General features: G+C 40.5%; 1 protein-coding gene and 1 long non-coding RNA gene across 4 annotated transcripts in view; one reads left to right on the plus strand and one right to left on the minus strand.

Annotated features, from left to right (window-relative positions):
• Positions 1–20055, plus strand: part of LOC127528941 (uncharacterized) — a 235409-nt gene extending 215354 nt beyond the window's left edge. The window contains exon 2 of the long non-coding RNA XR_007935618.1: positions 19659–20055. This is a non-coding gene — a long non-coding RNA (uncharacterized LOC127528941). The remainder of the gene's footprint in view (positions 1–19658) is intronic.
• The window catches only part of LOC114656379 (nck-associated protein 5-like), a 771015-nt gene that overhangs the window by 627929 nt on the left and 118783 nt on the right, over positions 1–24303 (minus strand). The gene's annotated exons all lie outside the window — the stretch shown is intronic.

Consider the following 24303-nt stretch of genomic DNA (forward strand, 5'->3'; position numbering starts at 1 on the left):
ACTAGCCTGCTGGGATCAGCGTTGGCCTCTGTGTGCTGCCAGTTCAAGCGCAGTTGGCTCAGTGATTTACTGAATTTCATCAATGGCGTCAGTTGCACTTTGTACATATAATAAGAGATTGTTGCAGTAGTATTTTATTTTTATAGTTTTTACAGTTAAATGGCAGTGTGTAAAATGATCGGCGTTGTAGTAATTGTGATGCTCTTTGCATGAAAAATAATTCGTGTTCCATTACAATTTCACATTTTCTTTATGAATTGGGATGTTTACTGAAAAGTGCAGCAAAAAAGTATTTGGCGTCCAGGGGTGCATTAACCCCCAAGTATGTGGCAGTTTAAGGGTTAAAGTTTGTCCTGTTTCACTACTATGTGGGCGGAGCCACGGGGGACAGCTACTATATCTTTCTATATAAAATACAACATCTGTCTGTCTGTCTGTCCGCTTTCCACGAGAGAACTACTTAACGGATTTAGATTGGGTTTTTTTCTATAATTGAACATTCCAGTTGATTTTGTGACTTCTCTCATCGCTCTATGTATCATAGTTCGCTTGCGGCACCGATTTATTCTCGAAAATCCAAAACAGACACAGCGGTCCGAGGGGAGAGGGAAGCGTGACCTCAGGAGTGGGGAGCCGGGCGGTGCCCTCCTCACTCACATGCCAGCCACCGTGTGAGTCGCTGTACCTGTCACTACGTGTTGGAGCGCACCTTACCTCCACTTAGCCAGTGATACCTGTTCGTTCAGCAGACATTATCATCTAGAGATTGTTAAGGAGTAACGTTTGATGTTTTTGAGAGAGACATCAGAGTTACGTGTGTTTTAGAGGGTAGCTGCTTATTGGCAAAGATATCACAGCCACGTGCTCTTCTGGGGGACTCTCTCCCGTCATGAACTGAACAGGCGCAGATACAGTGGCAATGTTTGACGTTACAGCGTACCCACCTTCCAGATGGCCAGAGAAACCTTGGCAACTTTTTACATTTTTGGCTAAGAGATCACAGCGACATTCATGCCCTTGATAGCAAAACCAAAAATATTGTATATCAAGAGGCCCTTGGATACGAAAGCTATCAATATAAATTCTCCTCAATAAAAATGATTACATTATCTTTTGCCTTTCACATTTATCTCTCTAATTGATTGATAGATAGATTAGTGCAAATCTGATAGATAGATAGATAGATAGATAGATAGATAGATAGATAGATAGATAGATAGATAGATAGATAGATAGATAGATAGATAGATAGATAGATAGATAGATAGATAGATAGATATGAAAGGCACTATATAATAGATAGATAGATAGATAGATAGATAGATAGATAGATAGATAGATAGATAGATAGATAGATAGATAGATAGATAGATAGATAGATATGAAAGGCACTATATAATAGATAGATAGATAGATAGATAGATAGATAGATAGATAGATAGATAGATAGATAGATAGATAGATAGATAGATAGATATGAAAGGCACTATATAATAGATAGATAGATAGATAGATAGATAGATAGATAGATAGATAGATAGATAGATAGATAGATAGATAGATAGATAGATAGATAGATAGATAGATGTGAAAGGCACTATATAATAGATAGATAGATAGATAGATAGATAGATAGATAGATAGATAGATAGATAGATAGATAGATAGATAGATAGATAGATAGATAGATAGATAGATAGATAGATAGATAGAACTTTATTTGTCTTTTCATTCTGCATTGACAAAAGTTTCACGCATTTGGTTAATTCTTTATATTCTGTGAATGCCATCATTTCAAGTTGATAATAATATTGCAATGCTCATTGAATTTTAAAGACAAATAAATCATTTCTTAAGAACAATGCCTGTCTTATAAAGTTCTTTGTATTTTGTATTCCAAGAAGACTCTCAATTACCGGTTCATTCTCCACCAAACTGGGTCAAATATCAGAGCGGCTGTTTTTTCACTAATTGAGTTCTCCAGCTGAAATGTGAGCCCCGCTGATAAGACAGCGTAACTATAAATTAATAGTTTGTGTCTTTGTTACCTAAAGGAATGAAGCCCATAAATATTACAACACAGAAAACCCGCACAGTACATCCACTTTAAAAGATGATTTTGCACTTGTAAGCGAGTGCAGCTTCAGTAACGGAGACTGAGACTTTAAACCCTTTCATTCATTTTCTCCTTCTACAAGTCCGAGTTTCTCATTTCCCAAACAGCAATCATTTCAGTTCTTACCTTAAACTTTAAAACTGCGAAGGTCTTCTACCACTGCCATTATTTTTCTTGATCAAAAGCAGCCACTTAAGGCATTTTACAAGTGTGCAGGATAATTCCATGAGAAGGGCCATTTGAAGTGGTGTTTGTATGTCGGTATTTCTGATATTAATAAATAATGCACTGTGTATGAAAACGGCTCTCACTCGCAGTGCCGAGCATGAAGGAATGGAAGAGGACGGCTGGCTGTGCGGCCCCTTCACTTGCTGGCCGGCTCTCCTCACCTTCCCCTCCCATCTGTCGGATGGCCAGCTGGCTGACCAGATGGGGGTTACAGCAGGGTAATAACAGTGTGGTGACCACCAGCACCTTGCACAATACACACAGGGTCAAAGACTCCAAGACGGTGTGTTTAATGTGTGAGCAGTTTACCTGCAGGAGGCTTATTGGTTTCAAGCAGTAAAGCCTGCAGCTAATGACCAAGTCCATTATTGGAGATTTAAGTCAACATTAGGGACCACTGACACAGGGCTCTAAATTTGATTTACACACTCCAGGGAGAGTCCAGAAAATTCAAGGATACTTTTGTTTTTCAGCACCACATGTCTACTTCTGTCTTTTTTTTCTTATAGAATTTGCTTGCGACCGGACTGGATGTGATTTCTGAGCTGTGTAAAGTGCTTTTATATGATAACTAAAAACATCCAGAAAGATAACATTCATTGCTGCTTATTATTTTAACCCAGCTTTGTATTTTCAAATCAGCATTGCAATAAAGTATTTTAATATAACAATATTTAACTAAATACATAAAATTGATTTAAAATATAAAAATGTGTGCCCCTAAGTTATACATTATGTTTATATTCAAATATACTTTATATTAATCCTTACAGATGAATAGATAACAATTTTAGTGTAGCAGGAAGGATAGGATAGGATAGATAGATAGATAGATAGATAGATAGATAGATAGATAGATAGATAGATAGATAGATAGATAGATAGATAGATTTTAGCATAGTTGGCAGGATTAGATAGATAGATAGATAGATAGATAGATAGATAGATAGATAGATAGATAGATAGATAGATAGATAGATAGATAGATAGATAGATAGATAGATAGATCTATCTATCTATCATATAGCACATTTCATATCTATCTATCTATCATGTAGCGCATTTCATATCTATCTATCTATCATATAGCGCCTTTCATATCTATCTATCTATCTATCTATCATATAGCGCATTTCATATCTATCTATCTATCATATAGCGCATTTCATATCTATCTATCTATCTATCTATCATATAGCGCCTTTCATATCTATCTATCATATAGCGCATTTCATATCTATCTATCTATCATATAGTGCCTTTCATATCTATCTATCTATCTATCTATCATATAGCGCATTTCATATCTATCTATCTATCTATCATATAGCACCTTTCATAGATAGATAGATAGATAGATAGATAGATAGATAGATAGATAGATAGATAGATAGATAGATAGATAGATAGATAGATAGATAGATTTTAGCGTAGTTGGCAGGATTAGATAGATAGATAGATAGATAGATAGATAGATAGATAGATAGATAGATAGATAGATAGATAGATAGATAGATAGATAGATCTATCAATCTATCATATAGCGCATTTCATATCTATCTATCTATCATATAGCGCATTTCATATCTATCTATCTATCTATCTATCTATCTATCTATCTATCTATCTATCTATCATATAGCGCCTTTCATATCTATCTATCTATCTATCTATCATATAGCGCATTTCATATCTATCTATCTATCTATCTATCTATAATAATAAAAGGCAAAGCCCTCACTGACTGACTCACTCACTGACTGACTGACTGACTGACTCATCACTAATTCTCCAACTTCCCGTGTAGGTGGAAGGCTGAAATTTGGCAGGCTCATTCCTTACAGCTTACTTACAAAAGTTAGGCAGGTTTCATTTCGAAATTCAAAGCGTAATGGTCATAACTGGAACATATTTTTTGTCCATACACTGTAATGGAGGAGGCGGAGTCACGTATCGCGTCATCACGCCTCCTACGTAATCACGTGAACTAAAAACAAGGAAGAGATTTACAGCACGAGTCACACGAAGGTAAATGACGTTAATTTTTGACTGTCTTTTAATACTGTGTAAGCATACATATTAACACATGTGCAATTAAACGTGTGCATTTACGGGGTGATTTCTCAGGCTTAAAAGCTCGCCTTTTACTAAAAAGGTAAATGCAAAACTATTTTCAATCAGTTTATTGAAACGCTCCCGTTAAGGATTGCAATAACATATTCGCGAGATAAAAGAACGAAGTAGGGGGAAATGGAGGAACAGCCGGAAACAGCGAAGAGCAAAAAATTAATTAAACAATTGAGAACGGAGCGAGTGAAGCATACAAGCATGTTCATAAGGGAAACAAAGCACGGTGTAATACGTAAGTTTAAATTAAGTTTATAGAAACGCTCCCGCTGCGGATTGCAATAACATATTCGTGAGATAAAAGTTTAATGAGAAGACACGAGGTATAAACGAACCACACGCTGTGGCGCAACGTTAAGGGCAACAGTTTCAACCATTCTATGATCTGCTTCTCGCAACTGAAAGACGGCACATGGCGGATGTTAGCCGACTTGCTGACCGCAACGTTAGGGGCTTCAACTATGGCGCTGATGCCACATCTCAGTGCCAACACTTTGCAGACTCTACTTAAAAGACACGCCCTCCTCACTGGACAGTTAAAAAGACCAATCAAACTAACGATGACATCAAGTATTACCCAATCAAAAGTAGGAAAGGAGGCATCTTCATAAAATGCGTGTGGGATGATTTGCATGACACGCTGCTTTAAAAAAAAAAATGATAAAAAAAATACGGGAGAAATCCCGTCCAGTATTGATTCAAAACGGGATGCGCAATTTCATTCTCAAACGCGGCACGATTCCGTATTTTAAAGGACGGGTGGCAACCCTACAGTGCCAGGTAACCACCCATACAATCAGATTGTGATTCAGACTAGGAATGCAATGAATGTAATTACCCCGATCTACATACAAGGCGAAAGTCTTGCAACATTCAAAGATGATGGTTTGGGATAATTAGTACTTATTAAGTACACCATGGCACATAAAAGAGCTTATGAAGCCTTGAACCGAAAAAAGCAAGATCTCAGAGATCGTAAAAAAAAATAAAGGAGGTAATGTCGTTTTACTCGCTGTACATTTTAGTCAAACATTACCAGTTATTCCACGAGGGAGACCAGCAGATGAACTCAACGCGTGTTTAAAATCCATGCTTCTCCCACGCTCGGTTATATGTCGCGTGTTCTCGGGTAGGTACACCAAAAAATGTATACATTTAAGCATGTAATGGGCAAACAAAAAATGAGGTATACCCGAAGGCACTGCAGTAGTACTCAATTTAACTTTACTTCTTAAATGTTAATGTTTTACTGTTTAATAATTTATACGCTTCTTATATATTGTTCAAATTCTTTTATCAAAATACCAGTGACAGCGCAATGCACGATAACATGGAGTGAATACACCATACGCATCTGCCCACGGCCGCCCTGGTGTGCGCAGATAGGAGTTGATTCTACAATAAAATAAAATAAACATAAAAAGAGTAATACAATCATCACCCATAAAGCGGATAGCAGACGTGACGTATTATATGTGTACCAGATTTCAAGTCAATAGGTGAAACGGTTTGCAAGCTACAGGTGATTTAAAATCCTGGACAGACCAACGAAAAGCCACGGTAGCAAATTATACAAGAAGATTTTACTGTTTAATAATTTATATTTATATGAAATGTGCTTCTTATATATTACTTCATATTCTCATATGATAATGATGTTAATGTTGTTTATATTGATTTCTATGTTATTGTATGTGCATCTATGTGTGTATATGTATGTATGTATGTATGTATGTATGTATGTGTGTATATATATATATATATATATATATATATATATATATATAAAAATTATATATATAAAAAATATATGTGTATATGTATATATAATATATCTGTATATGTGTGTATATGTCTGTGTATATGTGTATATGTATATATATATGACAGCAACACTCATAACAATGACAACACAATTACATTGACAATCATGTTACGTTATTTTTAAAATGTTTCCTTTACTTTTTCATAACCTCTTTAACACACTACTTCTCCGCTGCGAAGCGCGGGTATTTTGCTAGTCTATCATATAGCGCATTTCATATCTATCTATCTATCTATCATATAGTGCCTTTCATATCTATCTATCTAGATAGATAGATAGATAGATAGATAGATAGATAGATAGATAGATAGATAGATAGATAGATAGATAGATAGATAGATAGATAGATAGATAGATAGATAGATAGATAGATAGATAGATTTTAGCATAGTTGGCAGGATTAGATAGATAGATAGATAGATAGATAGATAGATAGATAGATAGATAGATAGATAGATAGATAGATAGATAGATAGATAGATAGATAGATAGATAGATAGATAGATAGATAGATAGATAGATTTATTTGTCCCCAGTGTGAAATACGGCTTTAAATAAATAAATACATAAGCAGAATAAAGTATGAAGACAGAAGTTGTCCTCAGGCAGCTTGCAGCCGCCATCTTTGCCGAAGTGTCCTGAAAGGCACGGCTAAAGGTCGCTGTGCGCCTGCAGTTGCTCCGTGACGTCACCCTGCTGCAGGCTCCTTTCGCTGCGTCCAGGGCTTTACTCCTCAGACATGTCTTTTAGAACAACTAAAGTTCACTTAAACTAGAAATGTTTTTGACAGTACACATTAACTGTGTTTCTTCCTCCAGCTAGCGGGGTCTTTTAATAGCATTCCCGAATCCATGCAACAAAAAAAGCCCCCACCACGTATTACCCTTCATCACTATTATTATCATCTCCTTTTATTAATTTATTTTTTTGCAACCTAAGGAAATAGAACATTCTGTTTTGCTATTGAAAAACACAAGTACTAGTAATAATAGTAAACACTAAATGACACACAGACCGGTCCATGGGAAGTGGATATAAATGAGAGGAAATCAGTGATTTCAATTGCCCCTCGTCGTTATTTCTGCTAATGACGACGTCTCCTCTCAGCACGGACTTTCGAATGTAAGGTGAGGCTCTGTGAGGTGACCTTGACTCTCAGGAAAGGCGCCATCAAATACAATGTTTTATTATTATTATTGTTGTTGTTATTTTCTAATGTGGCTTTGTTTAGACTTTAATAATAAAAATAACACAACGGAGACACTGTGGCCTAAACAAATAAAGTATCGGACTGTGGTCGAGTTTGACAGTTAGGCTTGGGGGGGTCCACACGAACCATAAAACCAGATTTATTTTTCTTGAGTCACAACTGTAATGTAACACATCTACAGTGCCCTCCATCATGTTTGGGACAAAGACCCCTTCTTCCTTGATTCCCCCCCCCCCCCTCCACTCGACAATTTAAGATCACAAATCAAACCATTCAGACATTGTGATTCAAGTGCACGTTTTCATTTAAGGGGATTTGCACCCAATTTGGTCATATAACACTTTTTCTACACGACCACCCCCATTTCATGGCAACATAATGTTTGGCACACAGCAATGGCAGGCCTATTACAGCCGTCACATATCCCAGCATGCAATGACTGCCTGAAGTGTCCGATTTCCAGCCGTCACCAGGTGCCGATTCTCAGTTATTATTTTGCGCTCCTGTTTTACGATATGAAGAGTATTGAGCACTGTGCACGCAGAGTCTCTGTTTACTATCGAGATGTGACAGAAAGCATCTATGCAGATCCTACGAGATCGATGTGCGCGCTTCGATGTTTGATGAATGGTTCGATGTGGTGAAGCAAAATGCCGACATACAGATACATTCGTGGTGTTTCTAAATTCAAGCGTTGCATATTCCCGATCATAACGACATGATACGTTTTAAAAGTCTCACATACCGTCTACTGTGCCGTCTTTTTTTTCTAGGGCTTCCTCCTGACCTGACAGCAGCGGCAAACAGCAACAGATCACCACACTGAGCACATTAAATGTATGATATTCCAACTCTCTGCACATTTAGAATCCTTAGATTTATACTTGATAACACTTTCATGATGAAATGCATTGCAGTATGTACGTTACATTTTACACATAAATCGTTAATTTCGTTTAAATAATGAATACTGTTAATAATGACACACAAGGGGGTGACACGGTGGCGGAGCGTTAGCACTGCTGTCTCACAGGGAGTCACATCGCTGGTGTTCCCTGTCTGGAGTTTACATTTTTTCCTGCTGGGTTTCCACATTGTGCTCCGGTTTCCTTTGAAAGATATGCAGATTTGGTGACAGTAAAATGACACCAGCGTGTGTGAGTGCTTGTATTCACCTTGTGATGAGCTGATGCCTCGTCCAGGGATTGTTTCAGCCTCATGCCCAATACTAGCTGAAAAGGACAAATCTCTGGACTGATGGATTTAATTATTAAACATCCTTTTCAGAGATATTGTGGTAAGGTGTCATCAGACTTTAATGGGTGTTCCAGGCAATTCACAACACAGCGAAGCCGAACCTGTTCTACCCGTGATAATATCTCACACTGCCACCTGGTGGATTCTTCCAGATTCACATAAAGTACGTGTGTAAGTATGACTAGTAAACCGCATGCGTAGCAGGAGCGTCCGCTGGAGCATGAGTCGCATCGCGTGAAATATAAACCTGGCTTTACTCACTTCCGATGAAAATACATTAATCAATAATCAGTTTCACTAATTGATCAATTAATCCATCTTAATTAAGAAATTAAATTTCTTGAAATTTGAAACTTTGAAATTTCATATGAAGAATCATTCAAGATTTCACCAATAGATGGCACTAGTAACGGATTGAAATATTAAATGAAGTGTTAAAATAATGATTACAAAATGATACTAAAACAAACCCAAGACCATCCATCCATTATCCAACCCGCTATATCCTAACTACAGGGTCACGGGGGGTCTGCTGGAGCCAATCCCAGCCAACACAGGGCACAAGGCAGGAAACAAACCCCAGCAGGGCACACAGCCACACTAGGGACAATTTAGGATCGCCAATGCACCTAACCTGCATGTCTTTGGACTGTGGGAGGAAACCCACGCAGATACGGGGAGAACATGCAAACTCCACACAGGGAGGACCTGGGAAGCGAACCCAGGAGTCCTTACTGTGAGGCAGCAGCACTACCACAGCACCACCGTGCCACCCAACCCCAAACTAAAAAGTTGAAAATAATATATATATATAAAAAAATACTTTTAGTGTTAAGTTAGAAAGTGTACTAAAAAGTAAAAAATAAGTCTTTCATACATCATTCGTAAAATAAAAGGTGGGCGCTTTTGCTAAGATTTTAAGAAGTGTTTTTTGAATGTTGATTGATGAAAAGTGCCTACGCTTTTATTTGACGAGTTTTTAATCCTTTAGAATTCTAAGCGGACCTTCACTCGAAGATCTGAGGTTATGACTATGGAGTGTAAGGTGACAGGTCTTCCAAAGTGCAGGATGGAGCGGAGATTATTTAAGGCTTTGTAACCGTTAGCGGTATTTTAATAAGTCACAGTGAATACAAATGAAGGGGCGCGGGGCGTAGAAGAGGATAGGAATCACATTGAAAGTCATGACCACCGCCTCTTGCTACTGTGATTTTGGTTTGCCTTCTGCGCCACCTTTAATTGTATTTGAGTTACGATTTAACAGGGTGTCCCGCCTGGCACCCCCATATACTTCTTTGACATCCTTCCACCAGTCCGCAACAGGGGGAACAACTCAAAGACTGACACAATATACAAAATGCAATGATGGTAAACCAAATAAAGAGGTCTGAATTGATCAGAATCGAAGAAAGCCTTCTGCATATCCAGTGCGGCGTAATGTCAAAAGCAGACTGTCCTGGCCTATATTATTAATACAGCATTGCTTTTAAAAAGCTGTATCATTTTCTGTCTGAAAATATTCAATCGTGCAAAGTCAGAAACTGACAGAACAAGCAGCACAACCCATTAGACCAGGTGAATATAATAAATAATAATAATCTTCTTCTTACGGCTGCTACTGTTAGGGTTGCCACAGTGGATCATCTTCTTCCATATCTTCCTGTCCTCGTCATCTTGTGCTGTTACCCCCATCACCTGCATGTCCTCTCTCACCACATCCATAAACCTCCTCTTAGGCCTAAATACTAACAATAATAATAATAACAGCAATATATTGTATTTATATAGCGCCTTTCCCATAATCTTCTCTTGGTACCGTCTCTGTATACTGCAGACAGTGACAAAGGCACATCTGTTCACACGTGCCATGCTGGGCACTTTCTCTATGCCAGTCCTAGCAATGCACAAGGCAAACAGGAGCAGATCCAAGACTAACATGGAATTCTACGGAAAACGACTTACCAGCCAAAGCTGAAGAACGGATACGCTGGAAACCCATCCACAAATTGAGTTAAAGGAATTCTCCCCAATATGGCTCATCGCTTCTGTTCTCTACGTTTTAATACTCGGTGGACTCCGGAAAAGAAAAAACCGTCCACAAGGCCGACAGCGAAAGCCAAGTGCAGTGCAGGCGCTGCTAGTTTACTGGGTCTCTTCTTCTACTTCTTGTCAATATTTAACTAGTTTGTCAAGTCGGATTAAATCACCTTGTCATGCCCACCCTAGCAGATCGACGAAGAGAAGGCAGAGCTGCAGCATCAGCACTAAACCTGAAGATATTCCAGAGTGTAAAAAATGGAGCAGCAGATGTGCCAGCGAGGATTACAATATTTCAAAGGCAAATCAGTGTGTTGTCGATGTTAGGCAGCACTGTTTACAAAATCCTTAAAAAAAGGGAAGTATATGCTACAGGGAGAACGACATGGAGAACGTTTCAAATGTCATTTTTATAAGTAGCCTTCCAAAGGGAACGGCACTCCTCTCTTCAGTGTGACCTGCCCCACACTAACACGAATCTCACACACAAAATGGAACCGGACCCCTTCACATTCATGTCGCAGCCTTCTGCCAAAATCATTTCAGTTCAGTTCTTCCCACGTCAGGCAACATTCAATACCCCAAGTGAAAACAGCATTTGAGACATTTTTGGAAATTCGTTAAAAATAGAGGTACACCTCTACTAAATGCCTCTTCTTCTTCTACTTCCTCTTCATCTTTTCCCACATTTATGTGTGGTCGATGTTTTATAGGATTTTCACAATATCATTCAGATAGATTGTTATGTAGCAAGGCCTTAACAAAGGATTCTTTACGTCCTACTGCAACTTACAAAGTGTCACTTAAGTGGTCATTCACCACTGTGCTGTGTGGCATATTGACTCAAGCGTATAAAGGTTTCAAGGTTCTTATACTACAAATGTTTGTGAACCGCCATCTGTTAGAATGACAAACACAATGCATTGGTGTCAGTTATTAGCCACTTAGTATAAATTTGTAAAAGCAGTGTTAATGTTTGTGCCATCTGTTGGAATGACAAATTTATGCCATTTGGTATGGATTCATGAGAGCAATGTGATGTTTGTGATGCGCCATGAATTGCAATGACAAATGCACAGCAGATATCTATGTTATTTGCAATTTGGTATGGGATCCATTAAAGAAGTGCTAACGTTTGCAATGCACCATCTGTTGGAATGACAAACACAATGCATGTGTCTTGGTTATATGACATTTTGTATGGATTCATAAGAGCAATGTTAATGTGTGTGACATGTCGACTGTTGTAACGATATCTTGTTAAATACCATTTGGTATGGGATTCATAAAAGCAGTGTTAATATTTGTGATGTGCCATCTGTTGGAATGACAAAGGTACTGCAGATGTCTATGTTGTATGCCATTTGGTAAGGGATTCATAAAAGTAGTGTTAATATTTGTGATGCACCATCTGTTGGAATGACAGACACAATGCATTTGTCTTGGTTATATGCCATTTTGTATGGATTCGTAAGAGCAATGTTAATATTTGTGATGTGCCATCTGTTGGAACGACAAATCTACTGCAGATGTCTATGTTATATGCCATTTCGTATGGGATTCATAAAACCAGAGTTAATATTTGTGATGGGCCATCTGTTGAAACAACAAATGCAATGCACATATTTTGTTATATGCCATTTGGTGTGGGGTCCATAAAAGCAGTGTTAATGTCTGTGATGCACCATCTGTTAGAATGAAAAATCCAATACATTTTACTACTAAAAATGTTTGTGATGTGCAGTCTTTTGGGATGATAAAAGATACAGCAACAAGACAGGGACACAGAGAGACACATAGAACACTTAGGGCCTATCCTTTTATTAAGGTTAATGTGTCAAACTGGTTATCTACATATAATGGAGATTAATTGTAGGGCACAAGGTGTTGGCTCTTTAAAGAGAAGATTTTAAAGCATTATAATAAAAGAAATTTAGAATTATGACAGTAAAGTTCCATTTGTTTTAATGAGAAGGTCCTGGCATTAAGCAACAGGCAGAGATCTCAGGTTTAAGAGTGCATGGGACAGAATCAGGTGCAAATAATAAAGACAACAAGCTAAGCATTCAAAATTACAAAATGGCTGATCGTGGAACCGAAGGACAAAGACAGATCTGCAAAAATCTGGCCAACGGTCAGCAACCAGTCAAATAAACCTGTAAAAAGTAATGAAATACTATTTACACCTACTAATACTGTATACGCCGCCTGTTGGAATGATAAAAGCAATGCAGGTTGTCTTGGTTATATGCCATTTGGTATGGTATTCGTAAAAGCAGTGTTAATGTTTGTGATGCGTCATCTGTTGGAATGACAAACGCAATGCATTTTATTACTACAAATGTTTGTTATGCTCCATCTTTAAAAATGACAGAGCCATCGTAACCGGACGGACACACAGACATTTATTCTTTAATTAAGGTGGATGATTGTCACATGTACAGAGTAGGGTGAAATTCTTACACCCATTAATCAACATGCAACACGTGGCCACTCTCAGGCACCATAATAAGTGAATAGAACTTGAAAATTCAAAAGCCTTTCCAAATATGTATTCAAACACAGACATCCAGAACAAACTGAAATATCAATTTCCATAAATTTCCCATCAGTAGGACTCCAAATTCTTCTCTCTCTCTAAATTAACTCAACTACAAGTAACACATAAAATAATCAATTATTTAACAGAGAATTGCTATTATAAAATATAATCGCACAGATACACTAGCAACCTAATCAGACTAAAACATATAAAAGTCTTCTATAGGCTGACTCAAAAAGGCAATTTGAATCGATTTATTGCTCCCAATGATTAAAAGATTAACTGATGAAAGCATTTACGGAGCTGTTAATATTATAACGGCAAAGGCCTTCCTCTTCCTCTTACTCATTTGCATATAAATTGCCTTAAGCATTTACTATATTGGGACAGTTATGGCAGCAATAGAAATGGAAGTGCCAGTCTCTAGGCGATCTCCGTCGGTCTCCTACCTCCACGCGGCATGTAAGACATTGAAGTGAATCCTTTAAGTAAAGACTCGGCTCACTTGCTCTTGCCTAATTAACCCCAGGTTGAACTGTTTTAATGTCAATTACTGCAGAAATATTTCACTCATATTCTTTGATAAAGGAGAAAGAACGCCTGATGCATAATTACTGTATGTTTCAGAAATCTTCAAGAACAGAAATGATGTACTCACAGGAACCTAAAGCACAGTGTAGATATACCTATAGTGCCGATGGAAAGTATTCTTCCCTTAGAAAGTTTTCGGATTTTCTTATTTTGCAACACTGAATCACAGTGGATTTAATTTGATTGTTTTGACAGTGATCAGTAGAAAATGACTCTTTAATGTCAAAGTTAATAACGGACCACACCGGACTCCAGCTCGCCTGAATGAGGTCGAGTGGCTTCTTTTATCTTACATAGGCGGAGTGGTGGCTCTGAGGATAGGGATCTGCACTGGTAATCGGAACGTTGCCGGTTCGAATCCCGTAAATGCCAATAGGGACTCTGCTCTGTTGGGCCCTTCAGCAAGGTCCTTAACCTGCAATTGCTGAGCGCTATGAGTAGTGAGAAAAGCGCTATATAAATGCAAAAGAATTAAAAAAATCCTGGAGTATGTCCGCTGAAGTACTTCCTGGTCAAATGGAAGACCAACAGAGCCCCCTTGGTAGCCCCCACGGACCCCAGCAAGGCTACCCCACAGGACTCCCAGCATGCCTTGCAGGTGCCCGTGCATTTCAGAGGACTTAAGTCAAAGTCTGGATTAAGTCAAACCTCCAGTTGCCAATGGTAAGGAATCAGTCAAATAAACCTGTAAATAAGAAACGAAACCATTTTGACACCAACTAATACAAATGATGTATTTACAGCTAGATTGCATAATAAAATATTGCATTTTATCGCTACAAATGTTTGGGATGTGCCATCTGTTGGAATAACAAGTGCAATGCATTTAATGACTACAAATATTTGTGATGCACCATCTGTTGAAATGACAAATGCAATGCATATGCCTCTGTTAAATGCCATTTGGTATGAATTTGTAAAAGCAGTGTTAATGTTTCTAATGCGTCATCTGTTGGAATGACAAATGCAAAACAGATGTCTCTGTTATATGTCATTTGGTATGAATCCGTCAAAACAGAATTAATATTTGTGATTCAGCATATGTTGGAATGACAAATGCAAATTTCTCTGTTATATGTCATTTGGTATGGGATTTTTAAAAGGTCCCAGCATGCCTTGCGGGGGTCCGTGTGGGAATCCTAACCCAGGGATACTACCATCTAGCACTTCAGGGGACTTAAGTCAAAGTCTGGATTAAATCAGAGCTCCACTTGCCAGTGGTCAGGAATCAGTCATATAAATCTGTAAATAAGTAAACAAAACCATTTTGACACCAACTAATACAAATAATGTATTTACAACTAGATTACATAATGAAATATAGCATTTCATTGCTACAAATGTTTGAGATGTGGCATCTGTTGGAATGACAAGTGCAATGTATATGCCTCTCTTACATGCCATTTGGTATGAATTCGTAAAAGCAGTGTTAATGTTTCTAATGCGTCATCTGTTGGAACAACAAATGCAAAACAGATGTCTCTGTTATATGCTACTTGACATGAATCTGTAAAAACAGTATTAATGTTTGGGATGTGCCATATGTTGGAATAAGCAATGCAAATTTCTCTCTTATATGTCATTTGGTATGGGATTCATAAAAGGTCCCAGCATGCCTTGCAGGGGTCTGTGTGGGAATCCTAATCCAGGGATCTTGCCTTTCGGGGGACCCTGTCAGAACTACAGGCTGTCTCCTCCATCCTTCTGTCAAACCAGCCTAATGACTGGGTACTGACATTCATGCCTACATCTGCACTGATGGATTCTGCCATCCTCCTGGCTAAGGCTGCTACTCTTTCTGCCAATATGCCACCTGGGCCTTCCAGGCCAGGTAAAGGAAGTGAATTCATCCTGGCAGGAATACTACCCCCTACATGCCATTCATTACAATATATATATATTATAAATACAATGGTGGGCACAAGTAGGTTTATAGTTGTTTTTATGGAAAAAGGCATACAAGGTTATGATTATTACAATAAACTTAATTAATTCAATATCTTTAGTAACTCAAAAGAAGGTCACAATGGCACAGTGTACTCAGGTACAATCTTGTAAGTGCTCAAATTGCCAGCCTTGTGTATTTTTGGCAATCCCTGTATACAGTATTTGTACTCAGTATGTGTATGTGTAAGTATATATACTGTATATATTTTCCTGTTCTAAGTAAAAATCATGTCATTATGAAAACCAGTAGTTTAGGAAAGGAGGATAGTGACCCTACGCAAAAGTCGGAAAAGCATTAGAAGAAAAAGAAGACGACGACGACTCTAGGGAGGGATATGAACATACTGTAGTTGTACACACAAGTACAAATAAACCGAAACAGAAACACAATCCATGGCACACTTACCCCTCTCTGCCTAACATGGTTGCTCACCAGAAAGAAGAAGCAGACAAAGCTCAGCTCTCATTCTCCCTGCTACATTCCGTCTCTACTTCTGAACTCCAGACTCAACAAGTCCCAGGATGTAAGGTGATTTCTCCCTGCATTATCAGTCAGATGGAGACAGCAGAAGGGTAGAAACCCCCCAAAGCAGCTTGGTGATATCCAGAAAGCCTTCAGTTACCCATAATTCAAATTCAAATCAAATTAAATTGCATCTCTCGCTTACAGATCATGTACGCAGTACAACATGTGATGAAGTGCTTAGTTGCTCGACTCTAACGGCTGCATCTTTAAGAAGAATATAAAGAACTAGCCAAACCGCTATGCCGCATAATTATGTATTGATGGGTGAACACTTCCTGAAAGACACAGTTGTCCAAATGGGGAGGCTTTGAGGATACGACTGTAGGTGAATGAAAAGATGGAACTCTGGAGAGGGCAACATACAATTGTCCGTGACTGACAATTGGAGGACCACCGTCTCACGCTCATTCAGCGATTCACATCCGCGACAAACAAACTGTTTTATACGCTGCATACAGCGATTCACATCCGCGACAAACATGATTTTTCTTAGATGGTCCTGTCACGTCCACCCTCGCACTCCAAGCAAACGCACTGCCTGGTCATGTGCCCGGTCGCAAGAGCAATTCACGGAGACCCGCCCACCAACTGTAACACCATGGGATACCTCTCGCAAACTGCTTTACACGCTGCATACAGCGATTCACATCCGCGACAAACATGCCTCTTCTTTGATGGTCCTGCTGCGTCCACCCTCGTTCTTGAAGCATACACACCACCTGGTCATGTGCCCGCTCACAAGAGCAAATCATGGAGACCCGCCCACCAACTCTAAGACCATGGCGTGTAAAACAGTTTGCGATGGTGGATGCAGTCGTGCGTCATAACCGAAAAGAATAATGAAAAGTCAACGTGGCTCAGAGGTGCATGTGGAGTGTAGCAGAGACGAATGCGAATGACGCCCTGTGTTGTGAGTTGCTGCGTCCGAGTTGGTGGGGGAGTGACTCTGCGAGTTGTCGTCGTATCCAATGGTCTTAGAGTTGGTGGGCGTGGCTCCGTCCTGCGTGCTCCATGGGTGTCTTGCTTGCACTGGCGGCTGCTTAGTGAATTATATATATATAGATGGGTGGCTGTCTGAAGGCGATGTCACACATGCGTGTCTGAGGTTTGCCTTTCCAGGCTCAGCACTACCACCGCAGTAAACGAGGGGGTGTGGTCAGTGACGCGAACAACTCCCTTTTCTCCCACAGCCCTGAGAATCCACCCACAGAGGGAAACTGACTCCGCCTCCTTCCAGTCCCTCCGCTATAAACGTGAGGCTTGGCGTGCCTCATTCTGGAGAGAGCAGACCGATGACTGGAGCTCCTACCTCGGTTATATCTTTAGTTAACCTGCTGTTCGTTTTGCCTCATTTAATAATAATAATAATAATTCTTTGCATTTATATAGCGCTTTCTCACTACTCAAAGCGCTCAGCAATTGCAGGTTAAGGGCCTTGCTGAAGGGCCCAACAGAGCAGAGTCCCTATTGGCATTTACGGGATTCGAACCGGCAACCTCCCGATTGCCACTGCATATCCCTTGACGCGCCATCGGGCACCTGTTTCAGCTGAAGGACATTTGTGGAATATTACAAGGGGCAACCCGGTTGGTGCCCCAGCACTTCCACCATGACCAGTGTATTCCCTCGGTTGCCAACACATTGCTGTGCCCCCTTAACAAACTGGGACATGTTTCCGCCACAAACTAACCCACAACCCCCCCCACCCCCCCCCCCGACCTCGGGTTCACTTCATGAACAGTGCCAGGCATCCATCTCTGGCTCCGGATGCTTCTATCCAAGTTGCCTTTCTCTCATTCATCTTAATGCCCCTGCCTAATGCCCTTCAGGGGCACACAGCACACATTGGGGACATACTGCCTTGCCAGCAGTTCCTGCCCGTCACAATCTGGCATACGTGTGGTCTCTCCTGCTGCCCGTGTTGGCTCTCTGTCTCCTTTTCTCTGTGAGATTTCCTGCAGCTCCATGACAATCTGGTGGTTGCCTTGCATCAGCAACATCTTGCCAACCAGGCCATTTGTTTTGTTTTTTATTTTACGAAAGCAGAAGGCGAGAGGCTTTTGGCTCGATTTATGACAAATGCCATAAGATATAATTAGACTCCAAGTATTCTGGCAGTGATAGCCCATATCATAATATGTAATTACAACTGCTGAAACCGACACATCTAGACAAGCAGAACAGAGGACATTTCCATTTCCCACTCCTCGTGATTACAGACACTTTATTTGTTTATTATTTTGGTCGTATTTCTCCCTTACCACAATTCTGTCCGCAAATGTCTTTACAGAGAGCCTAGAAAACAAAAACGCTCTGCTTTATGCCATTCATTATTCTTATACAGAATCCATGCGGCCCTTTCCGTTCACAAGCTGGGGGTTGATGGTTATCCTCCCTCTTGTGGAAGAACTTTGGCTTTGCAGGTTAATGAAGGAAGAACTTAACTTTAGCTTGCGGATTTAATGTGGAACCTGTGTGGAACCTGTAGACTCTTGACAGTTGCACCAAAGGCGTTTCCTCACCACAAGGCTTGTCACGACCGTCAGGACAGCACTATAGGGACATTCTTCCCTGTCACCAACTACCAAATGTGTGGTGTGCAACAAGAGCTGAAAAAAACACTCATTAGAACACTCCAGACGAGAACAGGCCATTCAGCCCAACAAAGCTCGCCAGTACTATCCACTTATTTCTTCCAAGCAAACATCAAGTCGAGTTCTGAAAGACCCTAACGTCTTACTGTCTACCACACTACTTGGTCGCGTTTTCCAAGTTTCTATCGTTCTTTGTGTAAAGAAAAACTTCCTAATGTTTGTGCGAAATTTACCCTTAACAAGTTTCCAACTGTGTCCCCGTGTTCTTGATGAACTCATTTTAAAATAACAGTCTCGATCCACTGCACTAATTCCCTTCATAATTTTAAACACTTCAATCATGTCACCTCTTAATCTTCTTTTGCTTAAACTGTAAAGGCTCAGCTCTTTTAATCTTTCCTCATAATTCAACCCCTGTATCCCTGGAATCAGCCTAGTCGCTCTTCTCTGGACCTTTTCTAGCGCTGCTATGTCCTTTTTGTAGCCTGGAGACCAAAACTGCACCCAGTACTCAAGATGAGGCCTCACCAGTGTGTTATAAAGCTTGAGCATAACCTGCTGTGACTTGTACTCCACACATCAAGGCGCTATATAACCTGACATTCTGTGAGCCTTCTTAATGGCTTCTGAACACTGTCGGGAAGTCGATAGCTTAGAGTCCACTATGACTCCTAAATCCTTCTCATAAGGTGTCCTCTCGATTTTCTGACCACCCATTGTGTATTCAAACCTCACATTTTTACTTCCTATGTGTTATTCTTTACATTTACTGACATTAAATTTCATCTGCCACAAATCTGCCCGAGCCTGTCTGCTATCCAGGTCCTTCTGTGATGATATAACGCATTCCAAATTATCTGCTAATCCACCTATCTTGGTGTCATCTGCAAACTTAACCAGCTTGTTACTTATATTCCTATCTAAATCATTTATATATATTAAAAATAGCAGCGGCCCTAGCACTGACCCCTGCTGGTCACCACTCTTAACATCGGCCAGTTCTGATGAGGTTCCTCACACCATCACCCTCTGCTTCCTGTGTCTGAGCCAATTCTGCACCCATCTACAAACATCACCCTGAACTCCCACCTCTTTTAATTTGATGCCCAACCTCTCAGGTGGCACCTCATCAAATGCTATCAAATGCAAACAAGCGCGGACAGTGCAAAAGAAATGTGTCCTATTTGTGGTACATGTGCTTCTAAGGTGGACTCGACTTCTAGTCATGTTGCTGGTGAAAATCAAGTCAATAACAGTTGCTTTGAGATTGTGGAGTTACTGTTGATAATAAAGCTAATAATAAATCCCCTTGGGATTAATAAAGTATCTATCTATCTATCTATCTATCTATCTATCTATCTATCTATCTATCTATCTATCTATCTATCTATCTAAAGCCTTTCCTTTCTAATATAATCAGCTCAAAAAAATGAAAGGAACACTTTGAAAACACATCAGATCTCAATGGGGGAAAAAATCCTGCTGGCTATCTCTGCTGCTATGGACTGATATGGTGATGTGTTAGGAACGAGAGGATGGAAATGAAAATGATCAACCTACAGAGGGACACCCCGAAAATCAAAGGGAAAAAAATTAAGTGGCAGGCAGGCAAGTCCATTTTCCGAAATTTCATTGCAGCAACTCTAAATCGTACTCAGTAGTTTGTATGCCCCCCATGTGCTTGTATGCCTGCCTGACAATGTCTTAATAAGATGACAGATGGTGTCCTGGGGGATCTCCTCCCAGATCTGGACCAGGGCATCACTGAGTTCCTGGACAGTCTGAGGTGTCAGATGGATCGAAACATAATGTCCCACACCCAGAGGTGTTCTATTGGATTGAGGTCAGGCAAGCAGAGCGTGGGGGCCAGTCAATGGGATCAATTCCTTCATCCTCTCACCACATGAGGACTGACATTGTCGTGCACCAGGACCCCCTGCATCAGCATAGGGTCTGACAATTGGTCCAAGGATTTCATCCCGATACCTAATGGCAGGCAAGGTGCTGTTGTCTAGCTTGTAGAGGTCTATGTGTCCCTCCATGGATATGGCTCCCCATACTAACCATCACTGACCCACCACCAAACTGGTCATGCTGAATGATGTTACAGGCAGCATAACGTTCTCCACGGCTTTTCCAGACCCTTTCACGTCTGTCACACATGCTCAGGGTGAACCTGCTCTCATCTGTGAAAAGCACAGGGCGCCAGTGGTGGACTTGCCATTTCTGGTATTCTATGGCAAATGCCAATCAACCTCCATGGTGCCCACTAGGGGACATGGGTCCCTCAGGCCACCCTCATGAAGTTTGTTTCTGATCGTTTGGTCAGAGGCATTCACACCAGTGGCCTGCTTGCTGGAGGTTATTTTGTAGGCTCTGGAAGTGCCCATCCTGGTCCTCCTCGCCCAAAGGAGCAGATACCAGTCAGTCCCTGCTGATGGGTTAAGGACCTTCTACGAGGGACCCTGTCCAGCTCTCCTAGAGGAACTGCCTGTCACCTGGAATCTCCTCCATGCCCTTGAGACTGTGCTGGGAGACACAGCAAATCTTCTGGCAATGCCACATATTGATGTGCCATCCTGGAGAAGTTGGACTACCTGTGCCACCTCTGTAGGGTCCAAGTATGGCCTTAAGCTACCAGTAGTGACACTGACCATAGTGACCATAGCCAAATGCAAAACAAGGGACAAAACAGACGAGGTGGGAAAAATGTCAGTGCCCACAACCTGTTTTGGGGATCGTCTCATTGTTGCCCCCTCTAATGTATCAAAGCAGCTGAAAACTGATGAACAAGCCCCTCTGCTACTTACCTGACCAGATCAATAGCCCACAAGTGTCATTGACTTGATGCTATACTCTCATTCAAAAGTGCTCCTTTAATTTTTTTGAGCAGTATATTTCATTACATTTTTAACAAGTTTTCAAATGCATAGACCTATCCCGGTAATAAACGGTCCAGCAGTCAATGTCTTACAGTGCTTTGTTTGTTCACAAACCCTTAAAAAAAACATCCTAAATGGCGCCTGTCCTAAAACTTAGGGCCATCAGGGGTACGAAAGGTAAAGATGTGTCACACTATGGCATCCAATCGAGGTCTGTAATAACCTGCCAGGGACGAGAGGGGGCGCTGTGGTTAACTTTGTCTTCTCCTTCTCTCCCTGCAGCACCACTGAGGACCCGCCCATTGAGGGCACTTAGCCCCGCCCCAAAAGTAATCCCAGCTGCCTGGAAAGAAAGCGCCTTATTGGTAAGAACAACCCGCTGGATGGCAAATGCTAAATGCTAAAGCCGAGCCATTTATTTGTAAACTCGAAATCAAGAGGCCTGACTCCTTTCTCTCGGACTAATTTTTTAAATTAAATCAAATGGAACGACCCGGATTGTGCCCCAAATTTTATCAGGAGACCCGTCATTCCTGCAGCCGGCCACAGATGATCGACTGATATTAAATAAGTTAGGGGGAAAAAATTTTGATATTCACGGTACCTCAAGAGGGGCTCCAGAACTGGATCCAAAAAAATACCAATAAGGAACAACATTAAGTCTCCATTTGAAGGCACTGTAAGGGTTAAATTTCTGTGTCAGTGACCACTTAAATTAAAGATAACAAATAAAAATATAAAACTGTTTCCTTTTGTATAAAAAACAATAAAACATAAACAACACGCTCCTGTGTTCCAATTCCCCGCCTGGATTTGTTATACAATAATATTTTTTTTTACCATTTCCAGTGTCACGATATTCAATGTACGCCATTAAAAGATGCAGTGAAAAAGAGGAAATAGCAAATAAACAATACAAAAAAAAAAGTTTTCCGTGCTTTTTAAAAGTTTTAAACAGCAATCAGCCTAGAATTTGCATTCATGCTAAATTGCTAGAAGGAATACGTCCAGACTGAATGTTGGTTCAGATAAATTATGAGTCAGTGGCACGTCTGCCGAACATAAAAACATCAACTCTTATCTGGCTCACCCATCAAAGGCGCCGTCTGATGGGGTGGTGACAGCGCACGCCTTGTAATGGCATGAAGGTGGATCGTCCTGGGGACGCTGGAAACGGGGGCTGCACTCTCCTGGAATGAGGAAAGGACTGAAGCAGCAGGTCAAGCCTGTCAAAGCTGCCCGAGCGACTGGCAAACGTGCCCCCCTGGACCTGTGCTTGTTTTACAGCTGCCATCGTGCAGTATAACCCTCTTGACCCTTCACCCTCCAGAAACCGAACGAGCAGCTCTTACCGAGAAAGAAAAGCAATTTGACCTGAAAACTAATCTGAAATGTAAAAGGAAGCAGCTAAGAGTTCAATCTTAAAACAACCGATCGGCTTTCATCTTCTTTTCATTACGGCCACTCGTTCCCTGCATGAAGATTACGTCTTCGCGCTCCTAGTGTGTGCCCTAATGCTCCAGCTGTGCAAAAAAAAATTAGAAACAAAGGATTAAAATAATTTGCAGTTCTCATCAAAGTGTGGACAGATTAAAAACCTGTACGCTGGCATTCCTGCACGCTTTCAATCTAAACATTTCCTTTCTTCTCGTATACTATAGCCTCAGGTGCAGGTGCTCCTTGTAACGCACACTCCTTTAACCACAAGCCAAAATCCTGGCAATTCACACCAACATGCTCACTTCATGTTCTGCCAGCTCCGGTGGGCACGGAGGTTGATCCAAAATGTGGTCAGAAAAGCAGAGCGGCACTCGGCTACGGCTTTGTTCTTACAACATTTCTGTACTTGATCGATGCCAACATCTTTGTCGGCTGGGTGGAGACGTGTTTCATTTCTTCCTACCAAGGTTTTGCGCTAGACCGGTATAAAAGATAAATATCAACAATCCTATTGGTGCAATCACTTGCTCCAGAAGCCATTCATGGTGTTACTGGTTTGCATCCATCTCTCTGGTTTACAGTTGACATCTCCACTGGAATTTTACCATTTCTATCTAGTGATGAGCAATTTCAATAACAGTTTGTTCTTTTTGAATGACTCTTTTCAGTGAATCCTAAGAACTGATGCATTTACAGGAAACAAATCACTTCAGTGGAGCTCAACAGGACTAGCGCTAAAGGGCATGCATGTCCTGCGTAATGTCATCATCATCCGTTTTACTGACGCTGCCCGATGGAGGAACTGTAAAACACAAGTGAAAGAACCGCCTGAGTTATGACTCTCAACTCATTTGATCCGTGAACGAGTCACAACCCGAGAATCAGTCCAATGATTCCTGTTCGTTTTTTATGTGAACGGGTCGCTACCAAAGAATCAGTCTAACGATTCTCGTTCATTTCATAGGTGAACAAGTCACTAAC

Source organism: Erpetoichthys calabaricus, chromosome 8, assembly GCF_900747795.2.
Source record: "Erpetoichthys calabaricus chromosome 8, fErpCal1.3, whole genome shotgun sequence".
NCBI classification, from domain to species: domain Eukaryota; kingdom Metazoa; phylum Chordata; class Cladistia; order Polypteriformes; family Polypteridae; genus Erpetoichthys; species Erpetoichthys calabaricus.